The sequence below is a fragment of the Triturus cristatus genome, chromosome 4_1 (genome assembly GCF_964204655.1).
Source record: "Triturus cristatus chromosome 4_1, aTriCri1.1, whole genome shotgun sequence".
Taxonomy (NCBI): domain Eukaryota; kingdom Metazoa; phylum Chordata; class Amphibia; order Caudata; family Salamandridae; genus Triturus; species Triturus cristatus.
In genome coordinates, this window is record NC_140585.1 from 574,634,716 (window position 1) to 574,649,216 (window position 14,501).

Below are 14,501 nucleotides of genomic sequence, written 5' to 3' on the forward strand. Positions count from 1 at the left end.
AAGCAGGATTGAACAGGAAAGGCTAAGAATATGAAAATTCAAATGTTGTGCCCGCCAAGTTCTTCTCAGAGGTCTGATAATTTTCATACTTTCACCCGATCAAGATTTCTTTCCACAAAATTATTTTTTTTAATTGTATTTTATTTAAATGGAGCTCAAAATCCATCATAGGGGCAAACTGTACCCAGCAAAGTTCTTTCAATATCAGACGCCTTTGCTGTGAGATCCCACTGATGCTTGGGAGGTCTTGGAACTTCAAAACCTTGTCAGACATTCTGAAGCAGTTGATCTTGATCTCTTTTAAGGCTCCCAGGTCCTCAGGGAGACCACTAACAGGACATGAATCATTCCAGCAGTGGTCACCAGCAGGATTCAGTCAAGATCCAGTTGCTACTGTTCAGCTAGCCACTCCAAGAAAACTGACCTTGGAAGTCCACTTCTTAGACCTGGATACAGATGAAAGCAGGCCCAGCCACAGAGGTCCCTGCACAGGTCACAGACAGCAAGTTTACTCCTCCACTGTTATTTTGTGTGTCCAAATGTGTTCTGATGAGCTGTTGGTGAGATTCCACCTTGTAGGATTCACTAGCCACTTGGTAGAGGTGACTCCTAGACACAATGAGAAAAGAGTTCCAGGGGCAGCCCTTGAAGCACATCCTGCTTGCCTTGCTGCAAACAATCCCACCGTACACTATACTGAGTAAAATCCAATGTGTTCACACCCTTCTGCCCTAGAAGGTTTCTAGTATTCCAGCTAGGGTTGTATTTAGGGAAATGTACATTCCCTTCCTCCTCAATCTCTTCAAGCTGGTTCTGGGACAGCTCACCCTCCCAAAGGGTTGGTGCCAAGCTGGACAATGTTGGCCCAGGGAACAAAGGCTTGACTTCTTCAGGCGTCCCTTTACAGTTAGGTATAAATGGGCAGGCCTCACTCAAGTCCTTTTCAAGTAAATTAAGTTCCTAAACCCTCACCAGCTGCCCTTCCTGAGCTGAGAGGAGTCACATATCTCACTACAGGTCTTTCTACCAAAAGGCTTAAGCCGGTGTTTCTGTTCTGAGCGTTGTTTTATGCCTCATCAAGGGAAAGCACTGACAGGGGCAGCTGAAGAGAGGCTAATGCTAGTCTGCTAGATGTTCAGACAGAAAAATTCTGACTTTTTAAAGGCCACTTTTCCTAAGTAATTTTCAAAAATCCAATTTCACCAGCCAACTGAATTGTTAATAAATATTAATATTAGTACTTGAGTCATGTATGTGTTCATCCCAAACTAGAGATAGCAAAACTAGAATTTTGACTGTACTTTAGTTTTCTCATAGGATCAGCTATATCCCTTTACAGTGAAAACAGTGTTTGGGGGCTTATCACTGTATGTAAATAGCAACACTAAATTATGGCATGTACTCCTACTTAGGGCTGATGTAGTTAATATTTAAAAGTAAGGTTCTCTTTTGTCAATAATGGTTATTTTGAAAGGTTGACCTGCAGGCTCACACAGTCTAGTCAGGCTACACATGTGGGATTAAAGAAACATTTTCTCGGTCAGCCTACTGTATGGCAAATGTGCTGCAGTCAATGGATGGCATGAGAATTTCCATACCACTGGTGTATTTTTCAGCACCATACACTATGATCTTACTAGAATGTTAAATATTCCAATTGAGGTTTAGACCATTTTATTATATATTAGGGTGCACAGCAAGTACACTGGGGACAATACAGGAGTGTCAAAGTGTGCAAAATGTATTAAATCAGCAATACCAGTCAGCAAAAACTGCCAGTGATCAAGCAAAAATAGGGATCAATTATTCATATATATTTATTAAAGTGGTTTATAATTTGTGATAGCATTTAGTGATGGTGCAGCAGAATTCATATGCTAATTCTTGCATTTCCCATCATTCATCACAGGGTGTCGTCTTTTTAAAATAATCAGATCAATTTAGTTTTTTAGCTAGGGTATGCAAGGTACAGGCCATCTAAGAAACAGAGAAAGAGTGAAGAAGGTTTACCTAAGTGCTTGTCGGGAAGGGTTGGTTAACAAAGACTAATTTCATGATTAGGTGCAATGAATTATTAGGATGTTTTGGTTTATTATAATATTGTGTTTATTAACGGCTTTCACTGCCACTGTTGTGTTGATTTGTATAGTCACATTTATATATATAATCTTGCCATGGTTGTGACGTACATTTTAATAAAGTTTAAAAGTATAGTCTGGATTTCTTGTGTGCATCCATCTATAGCTAAAGAGCTTCAGAACTCACTATTGGAACAAGTAATCCTGTTGTCTCACAGGGCTGATGGTTGCCTTAAATGCATCATCAAGTAATTCATAGGTGGTTGGCGGTAACAGTCCACCAGATTCTCTGGCTCTAGTTGGTAGCTTGGCTCAATCTGCATTTTGTTAGAGGATTTGGAGCTTCTCAAACTGGGCAGTATTTTGAAAAGGTGCAAAAAATATTGTACCATATCAACAATATAAAAACGGACAATAACATTTTTCCAGCCAAGCAGAGCTGCTTTGTAAAAAGGTTCTCAAGTATTCCCTGCTAATGCATACTCTGGAATCCAGAAATTAAAATACAATGTATTGTTTATTTTGAAAATGAAATTGGCAGTGTTTCAGAGTTCAGAAAAGTTAGATAGTATAGTGAGGAATAGAGGCCTATCCATTCTAGGATTAAGTGCGGTTTGTCCCTTAAAATAGTATGTCTTGTAATTTCAGGGTCCTTGTGGCTGCAAACAGTTGTTCCCCACTCAAGGAGTGGGACAATATAAATGATAGGAGATAAACGACCACCTGACCCACAACAATGGTACAATGGTACATACATACCTATACAGCTCACAAGGCTTGTATATGTACTTTCATTGTAAGTGGAACAGAATGGAATGCTGCAATGGTCCTTGGGATTATAGCTTTGTGAGTAGGAAATGAAAGTATCTCAACATGCCTTGTGAAATAGTGGAACCAACCACTCCATACTAATTGTTTTTATATCAGCACAAAAACATGAAGGAGCCTATTACTCCCATTTCTCTATTGGAACTTGAGCTACGGCCATAAACCAGCTGTAATACAGGCTCCTATAAAGAAATGGGGTTCTGTTTAAAACCCTGCACCCTGTGGCAGGCACCCTTTGGTGCCTGCCACACAGTGCTGGGATTGAAGGGGGACAACCTGGGTACCCCCTCAGCCACCAACCCTGGGCCACGGAGGCTGGGGGGATCAGCTATGAGCCCCCAAAGTTGCTATCCAGCTGCCTTTCCGTGTCGGAAAGGACGGCACAGAATGGCTGTCAGAAACCGACATCGTAATCCCAACGGCGGAAACGCTGCCCTTAGGGGATTACGGTGAGGGTCCGACCGGCCAGAAGACTCCGAGAGCCGGTGGAAACTGTGTCGGAATGACCGGATGGTTTACGCTCAAACTGCCGACATCGTTATTCGGTTGTCGGACCGCAAACTGACCGTGTCAGTCGGAAAGCCTCTGGCCGCGGTCAGAAGTCTTCTGACTAATGGTCAGAGGCTTTCCGACCGGCATCGTAATCGGCCCCAAACAGTAAGATGGTTTTCTTGCTCACAATGGTATTCTGTCTTTTTGCCATGCTGTGACATCTTCTGTTTGGTTCAACTGGATGTTGGGTGGCAGACACATACAAAATATAATAGTTGATCCTATAAAAATTTTTTTTAAATGTTTACTTGCCACATTGTATAGAATGCAATATATTTATTTTAGCCTCTTTGGTGTAATTGTTAGAGCTACTCTTCCTTCTGTTTTTGTTTCTACCAGTTGAAGCAATAGCAGTTCAAACACTATGGGGCATATTTACAAGGTCTGGCGCATCTCTGCAAATCAGCAGGGATGCGCCAGAACACTTGCAACAGGCAAAACCACCCGCGCGCCACCACTGATCCGCCGCATTTACAATGCGGTGCGCCATGGCGCCCGGATGGGCAGATGCGTGTCGCATCCCCCGTCGTAAAGGCGGCGCATTGCTGGAGTCGCGTCGCAAGCGCGACACGGCTCCATCAAGGCTCGGGGGCGCCCCATGCCTAACATGCTGCGTCACTCCTTGCGCCTGCTTCAAGCAGGCGCAGGGTTTTGACGCAGCATGGCCATAAAAGTGACTCAGTGAAATCTTGTAGATTTCACTGCGTCGCGTTTACGAGGCATACCTGCAAGGGAACGCCCACCCTGCGCCGTAGCTCCTGCAACTCACTAGTCTACAAATCAATAGTACATCCCTGCTCCCTGAATCGGTTTACAATTTCGATGAAATGCTAAAGTAAGTTACTGCCCCCATATTCTTTGAAAACACTCCTCTCTGCCCATTCTGCCTTCTATCTATTCCTTCAAATCCTCCATTTAACATGTATACACCAAGTTACCAATCCATGCATTAAGCAAAAGCATTTATTTTTACATAAAAACTAGAACTACTTGATTTGCCAATGCTCTTTTATAAAGAGCTGGATGACAATTTAAGAGCACTGTTTTAGAAACAGTCAGAATAAAGAGTACCAAAAGAACACAGTCAGATTTAAACATTTAAACATGATGTGATTCGTTTAATTTTTTATTTTTTTTAAACTTCTGGATAGTCAAGAAGGAATGAGCTTGTGCACACAAAAGGGACAGAATCACCTACATTCAGCTGTGTGGACGTTAATCTGGACTTTACCAATATGTGGATAGAGAAATGGATTAACTCCATCACATTGGCAATAAACAAAATAGTGAAAATGTGCTGCCAAGCTAATATTTGAATAGGAATGCAGTGTAGTTGATCGTGAGGCAATCACATCCCAAAATGCCCTGCTATCATTGCTAAGGACAGCTTTCTTAAAGTCCTCCATCATTACAGATGATTATTTTCTCTTTATCTCCACAAAATTGACTAGTTTTATATCTTTATTTCAAGTGTTTCTTCATTTTTTTCCCGGTGATATCTTTTAGGGTTTTCAGTGTATTTGACATACTTACATGGTCATTTTGAGTGTGATTGGCAGCCCTTTAGCCTATCAGGCCAACGAAGGCTATGGCCTGGATCCCAATCCACCAAGCACGATCTCCAAAGCCTTCATTCCAGCTGCTGGAGTCGAGGGAGAGCTGCTTTTTACTGTTGAGACATTACAGCAGCGCATACACAGCCCCAGGTATTGCTATTGCATCTAGTGGCGAATAAAGAGGCCAACACATGAAATGGATTAGCCAAGGGACATGGGGGCATATCAGCAACAACCAGCGATAATTATCGCTACGCGCACTTAGCACTAGGAAAATTATCGCCGGGTAACGTGGACTTTTATCGCTGAGATAGCGTGCTATTAGCAACGCTTATCTCCTCAGCGATAAAAATCCTCACGCTAACTGCCTAACGTGAGATTATCGCTGAAAACCCAGCGATAATCTCACATTGTGTGGCGTTAGCTTGCTGAAAGGGACTCACAAACTTAGCCATGATATCCACCTTCCATAGGATTTCATGGCTAAATCAGTCCTGAAGCAGGCGTAAGGAAAGTAGCGATAACAGGGGTTATCGCTACTTTTCCTGATGCTATGATTCATAGCGTGGGGCTTGATGATAGGAGAAATGTCGCTTTGCGACATTTCTCCTGTCATGTTAGGTCAGGAACGCCCACTTTGCATCTCATTAGAGATGCAAAGCTGGGCGTTACGAATCCCCACGCTAAAGCAAGGTTTCTCGCGTTAGCGTGGCCTTGCTAATTAGGCGATAAAATTATCGCCGCTTAAAAGCCGAAAAAAACGGCCACAAAAGCGGCGATAATTTTTTATTGCCAGCTTGTAAATATGCCCCATGGTGAGTGACATCACACTTCCCGAGATTGAATTATAATTCAAGGAGGCAGTAGGTGGATCATGTAAGATTGTATTATAATAAATCTGTTAACAAACAGCTGAACTCTAATCTGATTCACCAAGTCTGCATTTCATAAGACATATGGAACCAACGAGACTAACTAAACAAAAGATACTACATAGCGAGGATGGGATCTTTCGTAGGCTTGACTTCGTAAAGGGATAAAGCTGCATAATGGTGGCTAAAGGAATTGACGAATCAGGGAAAGAGTGAAGATCCTGTATGGGTGCACACCCCAACAGCAGTACTTTAAAGGGGTGCTACTGGACTCTGCAGCTGCAAGCAGGAAAACATGGCCTCAGTGCATGCCTTCACCTCGTAACTTGATTCACGGAGTTGCAGATGGCGGCGGATGAATTAGCCCTCTGTGCCAGTCCGCCAGACGATCTTTAATTTCAAAGAAATTGGCAGTGGCGCAGGTAACGTGAGACCTCAATGGAAGACATTGTTTTAATTACCAATGTGCTTGGTCATCAGGGTGAGCTTGGATTGAAGTATAAATTATAACTTGTCCTTGTGACGCTGGACCTGAGAAAAAGTAATCGAAATGAGCAATGGTGTTTTTATTTTGATCTGAACTGTTGGCATGACTTCATACTTTTTTTTTTTTACAGATCAATTTTGCAGACACGCCTTTTATAAACTATGTTGTGTTTCGGGTTTTACTTTTAAGACTGTTCCTGTGACTTGAAAAGTGCTGAATGAGAGAAAACATGACCAGTTCAGAAAACTGCTAAAAGTGGATGCATATGGCTTCTTTCAAGCGCATTCAATAATTCAGATGCCACAAACATATCTCTCGACCTTTATCCCTACATTGTTATGCAGTTGTTTTTCGTTGTAAATGTGCTCAGACCATAGACTAAAAGCACATCGTTATTTTCATGCGTTTTCTTGTATTGGCATTTATTTGTTTTTATTTTGTAGTACTTATTCGCTGAACATTTTTTATTTTTAGAAATGCTATACACATGTTGATACATAGCAATTTAGTGGTGAGTGTTAAGAGAAATTAAGTCTTTGAGAAGGAGGGTTATATGATGGGGTATTAAAAGGTTATTAGGTCTAGCAATAGCCAAGATCTTTTGATTTTACTAAACTTATATGTATAATATACTTGCTGATACAGGTTTTTATCCAGCTCTCTTCATCTATTCATTTGTTATTGTGCTCTTCACATTTATTCACATATTGTTAATCACTCCACTACATACATCTTGGGAAAGTGGGCCAGCCCACAACAAGCATTGGCTAATTTCAGAGTGATAGTATTCTGCTCTTTCACAAGGAGCACATAAACACACAAAATAGTTCTCTTCAGTAACAAGGACTACTACTGCAATGTGATTTTTGAGATCTAAATTCTTTTTTTGCTTTTATCCATGGTTTTTAGATTGACCAGGGCTCAGGGGCTTCCCCAACAATAAACATTTTCCGAAACATTGACAGAACAAAACAAACATTGACGAAGCTGAAGGCCCACTTGCTTGCTTTTGTAGTTACATCATCAATTATCAAAATACGAGAATTGTTCATGATACTCTGTAAGATAAATGGACATTTTGGTTGGTGGATAAAGAAGGTAAAAGATAGCAGCTCTTGAAGCTGAATTTGGTATTTAAGGGTTAGTTTGACAGTGCTAATACTGGAGGCAGAATGTGGGTTAGAATAGGAACTGCAGTCTGGAAAAATACTTGAATACAAGGGAAGCCAGAGGGTTTTTATGGATTCATGGAAAATATGTGTCATATCACACACTGTTTTTTTTTTTTTTCTAATGCTGAGCTGCCTTATTACCTACTATATGGAAAGGGGCGACAGGTATATCCCGCAACTGTAGCAACTAATATTGCTTAAGGAGGGGAGACTTAATGGAAGAGTGGAATTTAAGATAGTTGCTTTCTTGCATTGAATTCTCTGGTAGGGCTTTCCACTCCATCTCACATACTTAGGAGAATATTCTTCTTATTTTTGCCCTCTATTGGTGGATAGTGGATTTTTTTTAAATGGAACGGAGGTGTCTGGCGTGGGCGAATTTTGGGAGTAATGTGGCCCATGCTCATGTCCACAATAGGTTTTATGTAACTGGCACTGTTGTAATCAAAGGCAGCAATATCAATCAATCAATCAATGGCTTGTGGAGCGCGACTAGTCACCCATAAGGGTCTCATGTTGCTGGGGGGGGGACTGCTGGTCAGTCGAAGGTGCTGTGGTTCAGTCGAAGAGCCAGGTCTTGAGGTCCTTCCTGAAATGAGGCAGTGACGGTGATTGCCTGAGGTGGAGAGGCAGGGTGTTCCAGGTCTTTTTTGCAAGGTAAGGGAAGGATATTCCTCCGGCTGTGGTCTTGCATATACGTGGGACATTGGCCAGAGCCAGTTAGGTGGAGCGAAGGTTTCTGGTGGGTACATGGAATTGGAGGTGGTGTTTGAGGTACACAGGTCCTGCATCATGTAGGGCTTTGGAGGTGTTTGTGAGGAGCTTGAAGGTGATTCTGTAGTTGTCTGGAAGCCAGTGGAGGTCTCTTAGGTGGTCGGTCATGTGGCTGCGGTGGGGGATGTTGAGGATAAGCCTGGTGGAGGCGTTCTGAATGTTCTGCAGTTTCTTGAGGAATTTCTCACGTAGTGTATGTGCTGTAGTCGATTCTGCTACTGATGAGTGTGTGGGTGGCCATCTTTCTAGACTCACTGGGGATCCACTTGAAGATCTTTCAGAGCAGGCGTAGCGTATGGAAGTAGAATGGTGAGATGGTGTTGATCTGACAATTCATGGTGAGCGCGAAGTCTAGGATGATGCAGAGGTTCTGCTCATGGTCTGTGGGGAAGGGTTCCAAGTACTGCAGGCCACCAGGGGTAATCCAGGCAGAGGGGATGGAGCCCATGATAAGGACTTCAGTCTTCACTGAGTTGAGCTTGAGGCAGCTGTTCTTCATCCAGGTGGTGCCAGCCTCCATCCCATCGTGAAAGGTGTTCTTGGCAACTGTGGGTTCATTGGTGAGGGAGAGAATCAGCTGTGTGTCGTCGGTGTAGGTGACAATGTTGTGTCCATGGTTCCTGACTATGGCTGCGAGCGGGGCCATGTAGATGTCGAAAAGAGTAGGGCTCAGGGAGGAGCCCTGAGGCACTCTGCAGCTGATCTCTGTGGGTTCTGACAGAAATGGAGGTAGTGTGACTCCTTGTGTCCAGCTGGTAAGGAGGGAGCGGATCCATTCCAGGGCATTGTCGCAGATGCCGGTGTTTTGAGATCTTGTGCATAGGGTGCGGTGTGAGACAGTATTGAAGGCGGCCAAGAGGTCCAAGAGGATGAGTGCTGCAGTTTCGCCTCGGTCAAGGAGGGCACAGATGTCATCTGTGGTGGCGAGGAGAGTGGTCTCGTGCTGTGGTTGCTTTGGAAGCCGGATTAGGAGAGGTCCGGGATGTGGTTCGCTTTGATGAGCTCATGAAGGTGGCCGTTGATCGCCTTCTCGATTACTGTGGCTGGGAAGGGGAGATGGGTCTGAAGATCTTGAGGCTTGTCCATGCGGCAGATGGTTTCTTCAGCAAGGGGTTGATCTCTGCGTGTTTCCAGTCTTTCAGGAAGGTGGCAGGGTTGATGGAGCAGTTGATGGTATGGCAGAATTTGGGGGGATGGTGGGGCCTTCTCTGTTGAAGATGGGATGCGGGCAGGAGCCCAAGAGTGCTCCAGAGTAGAGGCACTTCATGATCTTGAGGGTGTCGTCCAGGGTGGGGAGTTTCCAGCTGAGTAGGGTCTGTTGGGGTTCCGCGTTGTAGGGTGTGGTGGGTGCAGGTGGTATCGAAACTGTCGTATATCTCCTTGATCTTGCGGTGGAAGTGAGTGCTGAGGTTGTTGCAGAAGTCTTGGGAGGTGGAGATGTATGCTGTCTCTGTGCTGCATCTGGTGAATTCTTTGACCATGGCGAAAAGTTCTTTACTATTGAGTGTGTTGATGTTGATGCTTTCTTGCAGGGCCGCTTTCTTTAGTGTACTCATTAGGGGGTGGTGTGCAGTGACAGCTATTTGAAGGCTGAATGGTCTTCTGGGTTCTTGCTGCTCCTCCATCTCTTTTCGAGCCGTCTATAGGTGCATCTGGACTCATGAAGGGTGGCAGAGAACCAGCTGACTTTCATGGAATGTTGCTTGCTTGGGGCTTTCTTTAGGGGAACAAAGGTGTCGGCGCTGTGAAGATCCATCAGTGGAGGGTGCGTGCTGCAGTGTTGGAATCTGTGGATGTCGGTGGAGGAGTTGTGCTGAGGGAGGTGATGAGCTGTTCTTCAGTAGCCTTGTTCCAACTTCTGTGAAGGTAGCAGTGGGCGTGGTGCTGTACGGTGGACTTGGTGTTGGAGAAGTGGGCGCAGTGGTGGTCAGTTCACTAGAGCTCGGTGGTGTGTCTGAACGTGGTGATGTCGCTGGTGGAGAAAATTGAGTCGACCGTGTATTCTGCTGTGTGGGTTGGGGAGTAGACCATTTGTTTGAGTCTGACAATGGCGAGGTTCTCCAGCAGGGACGAGGTGTTTTTGTCATTGGAGTTGTCTAGGTGAGAGTTGAGGTTGCTGAGGAGGATGAAGTCTGTGGAGGCAAGAGCATGGGGTCCAATGAAGTCAATGATGGAATCACTGAACTGTGGGCAGGGTCCAGGTGGTCTGTATATGAGGAGCCACAGAAGGCAGTGTTTGGTTTGGTTTAGTCTGGACCTGGAAGAGGAGGTGCTCCATGTTGGCCAAGAGCTTGTCCCTGTGGGTCGTGAGGCTAAGGGAGCGTTGTGAATAATGGCAATGCCTCCCCCTGGTTTGTCGACGGGGTCCTTGTGGATTATCTTGTAGCTGCCCGGGATGGCAGTGGGGATGTATGGGGTGGAGGTGGAGTTCATCCAGGTTTGCATTAGGAAGGCGATATCAGGGTCGACAGAGTTGAGCAAGCCCCAGATCTCCATGACGTGTTTGTGGAGGGAACGTGTATTGAGCAGGATGTAGTTAAGGTGGCCGGGTCCAGTGCTTGCGGTTGTGCGGTGAGTGAGGCTGGTGTGCGGTTGCAGACGAAGGTACAGCTGCAGTTTTGGCTGAAAAATGGGCCTTGGTTGTCCAACGGTGGAGAGTGTTAGTGTCTTAGATGAGGATGGCCAGCAGCACGCATGCTACGCACAGCCGCACAACGGCCGCCATAAGTGCTGTGAGGGGGAGGACAGGGCAGCTGGGAGGCGGGAAAACGGGAAGCGGCGCTGTAGGGGTGGGGCCATGGGGGCTGAGCAGCGTCAGGGACAAAAAGGGAAAAGGTGCAAAAAGAGGCAAGAGAGGGGAAAAGGGAAAATAGGTCAATAAAAAGCAAAATAAAAGTAAAGCAAATAAAAGGAGGCAAATAAAAAGGAGGTAAATCAAATGTGTTATAAATTGGGTTATTGGCGATGGGCTTCGGCCCCGTTTTTGTACGGGCTATCCGAGTCTTGTAATCCAACCCTAGAGCACGAGTCCTAACTAACAGAGCCCTTTCCGCGGCCTCCCTATCCGGAGAGGCACCCGTCAGGGATGTCCCCTCTCGCCACTTTTATTCTCGCTGGCCTGTCTTGTACGTGCTGACCCCATAATTCGAGGCGGGTCCTGGGATCCCCACCATGTTGACAAAATTGCTCTATATGCGGATGATGTCCTTCTTTTCTTGGCCGAAACAGAGGGCTCTGGCCCACGCTGCCTAGAGGTTCTCTGGGCCTTTGAGGGTGTCTCTGGCCTTCGGCTTAATCCGGCGAAGTCCACTTTAGTTCCCCTCCACTTGTCTAGGGCCTGCTTTGATTGGCAATCGACTATCTCCCTGCGACACCAATCTTTCAAGTATTTGGGGATCTGGATAACCCTGCTTCCGGAGCTGGAATGGGCTCTTAATCTCACTCCGCTAGTCATGTAGGCCAAGGCTGATCTTAAATGCTGGCATTCTCTTCCGCTCAACCCACTCGGAAGAGGGGTGCTTTTTAATATGATGCCTCCCCTGATTTTTGTATCTTCTTCAAAATATTACCTTTCATCTTCAGGCTGGTTGGTCCCGCAAGTTTGAAGGTATACTTACCGGATTTCTATGGGGAGGTGGGAGGCCTCATGTGGCCCTGACTCGCTGCCAAATTTCTCCCTTTGATGGAGGTATGGGTGTGACCAATCTCTACCTGTATTACCTGGCCACTAGGCTTATTGTAGTGCATGACTGGATCGCCGGTGGCTGGTCCTACCCGGCTTACTGTACCGATCTTAGGACCATGGACTTTCCGCAGCTCCTTGCCTATCTGTATGGGGCCCACATTTCACACGACATACCGTCTGTCACTAAAGCTGTCCTAATGGCTTGGCGCTCTGCCCTATGCTATACATGATGGGACAATAGACTCACTAAACACACACATTTGTGGCATGGCACCTGGCTTCGCGAGGCGTCGAACCTTCAGCGTTTTCGGCAGTGGGATCGGATTGGGATTTCACTCCTCGGGGATATTTGGGTGGGAGATCACATAAGATCCTTTTCAGACCTGCAACACCGCCATTCCCTTCACTCCTCCCAATTCTATAAATATTTGCAGCCCTGACACGCCCTTTAAGCCTACATCCCACCAGCCACCTCCCTCCCTGAATTCAGCCCTCTGGAAGCCCAGGTCATAATGGGCGACTTGGGTAAAGGGAGGGTGTCCCGGATTTACCGCTCCCTGGTGAACAATGGCCCTGCGACCCTAGACTCTCTCCGCACCCGCTAGGAGGGTTGGGTGGGCCCCTTAGAAGAGGCGGACTGGCGCGACGCGCTTATGGCCCCTAAAAACCTGATGACCTCCTCTAAATTACGTCTTGTGCAACTTTATTATTTACACACGGCATACCTTACCCCTGCGCCCCTCCCCAGTCTGCACTCGATGTAACCATACCCCAGCTGATTTCTACCACATGGTCTGGCAATGTCATCTTCTCGCTTCCTTCTGGGCGGGGGTTGAGTCGGAGCTCACGCAGACTTTGGGATAGGTGGCTCCCCATGACCCCTTACGTCTCCTTCTGAGAGTCTTTAATGGTCTTGACGGCTCCAGAGCAGACAAACGCTTCTTGGGCGCTGCAATTGCGGCGGTTAAAAGAGACATTGCGGTGGCTTGGTCCCAGGTCAGACTCCCTACTGTGAGTAAATGGCGACGAGGGGTGGATTGGTGTATGGCCCAAGAAGAACCCTCTTTGAGGCTAGGGGATGTCCTAAGAAGTTTGAAAAGGTGTGGGGCAAATGGCTAAATGTGTTCTTCTTATTAATATGCAAGCTTCCTTTAACTTATGCTATATCCGCGAGGTGACCCCTTCGAGGTCCCTATTCATAGGCCCGATGTGCTGTTGTCTGCTGTTGATGGAATCTGAAACACTGTATAAATTATCGCTGCCGTTATCTATTTTGTTTGCTATAAATGCAAATAAAATTATTGGTTGTGAAGGACAGGCATCCTGAACTGTTAATAAGTCCGTGATTGTCTTTTTACTAGGAACCAAGTACCCCATGGCAGCGCTTGACTTTCTCAGGGTAGCGAAGCAGAAAAGTCTAATACCTACTCAGAGGAGGTGCGGAAGACCAAGGTATCAAAGGACATACAATTAATCTCAAATGTATTAGGCGCACCACAGACACCTTCTCAACTACGGCCTTAGAAACCAAACAACTAGTGGCATTCACCTCATCACTCGTGGAAGACCCTCTGTCTTGCTGGGTAAGGTTTACTGAAAAAGTTGCACGTCAGCATGCTAAGCCTGTCCCAGCCAAAAAGAAATTCAAAGCACAAAATACGACCCTCCCCCGAGGATGGGGAAATGACCAGTTGATAAGGAGGGTCAAAAGGAGGGTAAACTCACTGTGGAGAGCCTTCAAAAGGTCCCCAATGGACTCATTAATACTATACAAGCTAAAGGAGTGAAGAAGAAAGTTAAAGGTCAAAATTACTGCATGACATCAGCTCAAATAACTCTGTGAACTTTTGGTGGACTGTAAACAGAGTGGACAGAAATCTTCCAAATGTGTTTTCTCCAGCCATCAGGAGTTGAAACAGCTAGCTAAAGCAAGTGCACAACTGCTCTCACTGCTAGAGGACAAGGCCTGCCTGTCCAAAAGCAAACACAGCTGGATGACGCTTCATACCTATAAGCAGTTGACACTACAGAGCTACTTAAGCAAACCTTATTACGATTGATCTAAGGTACAATCCATAAAATACAGGATGGGGATATTACCAACCCCAATTTATTATCTCGTATGGAAAAAGACGAGAGGTGCAGGTGAACAGTCGGCTATGCGACTAGGGTCAGGAAGAACTTCTACGAAGAATGTGGAATGATCGAGGCATAAGGTCCTGTAGGGAGGCAGTGTTGATCTGCTTTGAACCATCAGACACCAGGTTAAACTGTGTACTGGTGATTTTCCTCCAGCGATTCATGAAAAGGTTTGAGGCCACTGGTTCAGCAAATGATGAGAAGGGGTATGACTAGACTATATATAGCTTTGCTCGTAGCCTAAACCTTCGCCCTTGATTCTGTATGTGTAGACAGGCTTGATAAGTGAGGTAAAGTACTTAATTCCCAAGCACCATTGCATCTGCACCACTCATGATAAAGTCCCTAGGTCCCTACT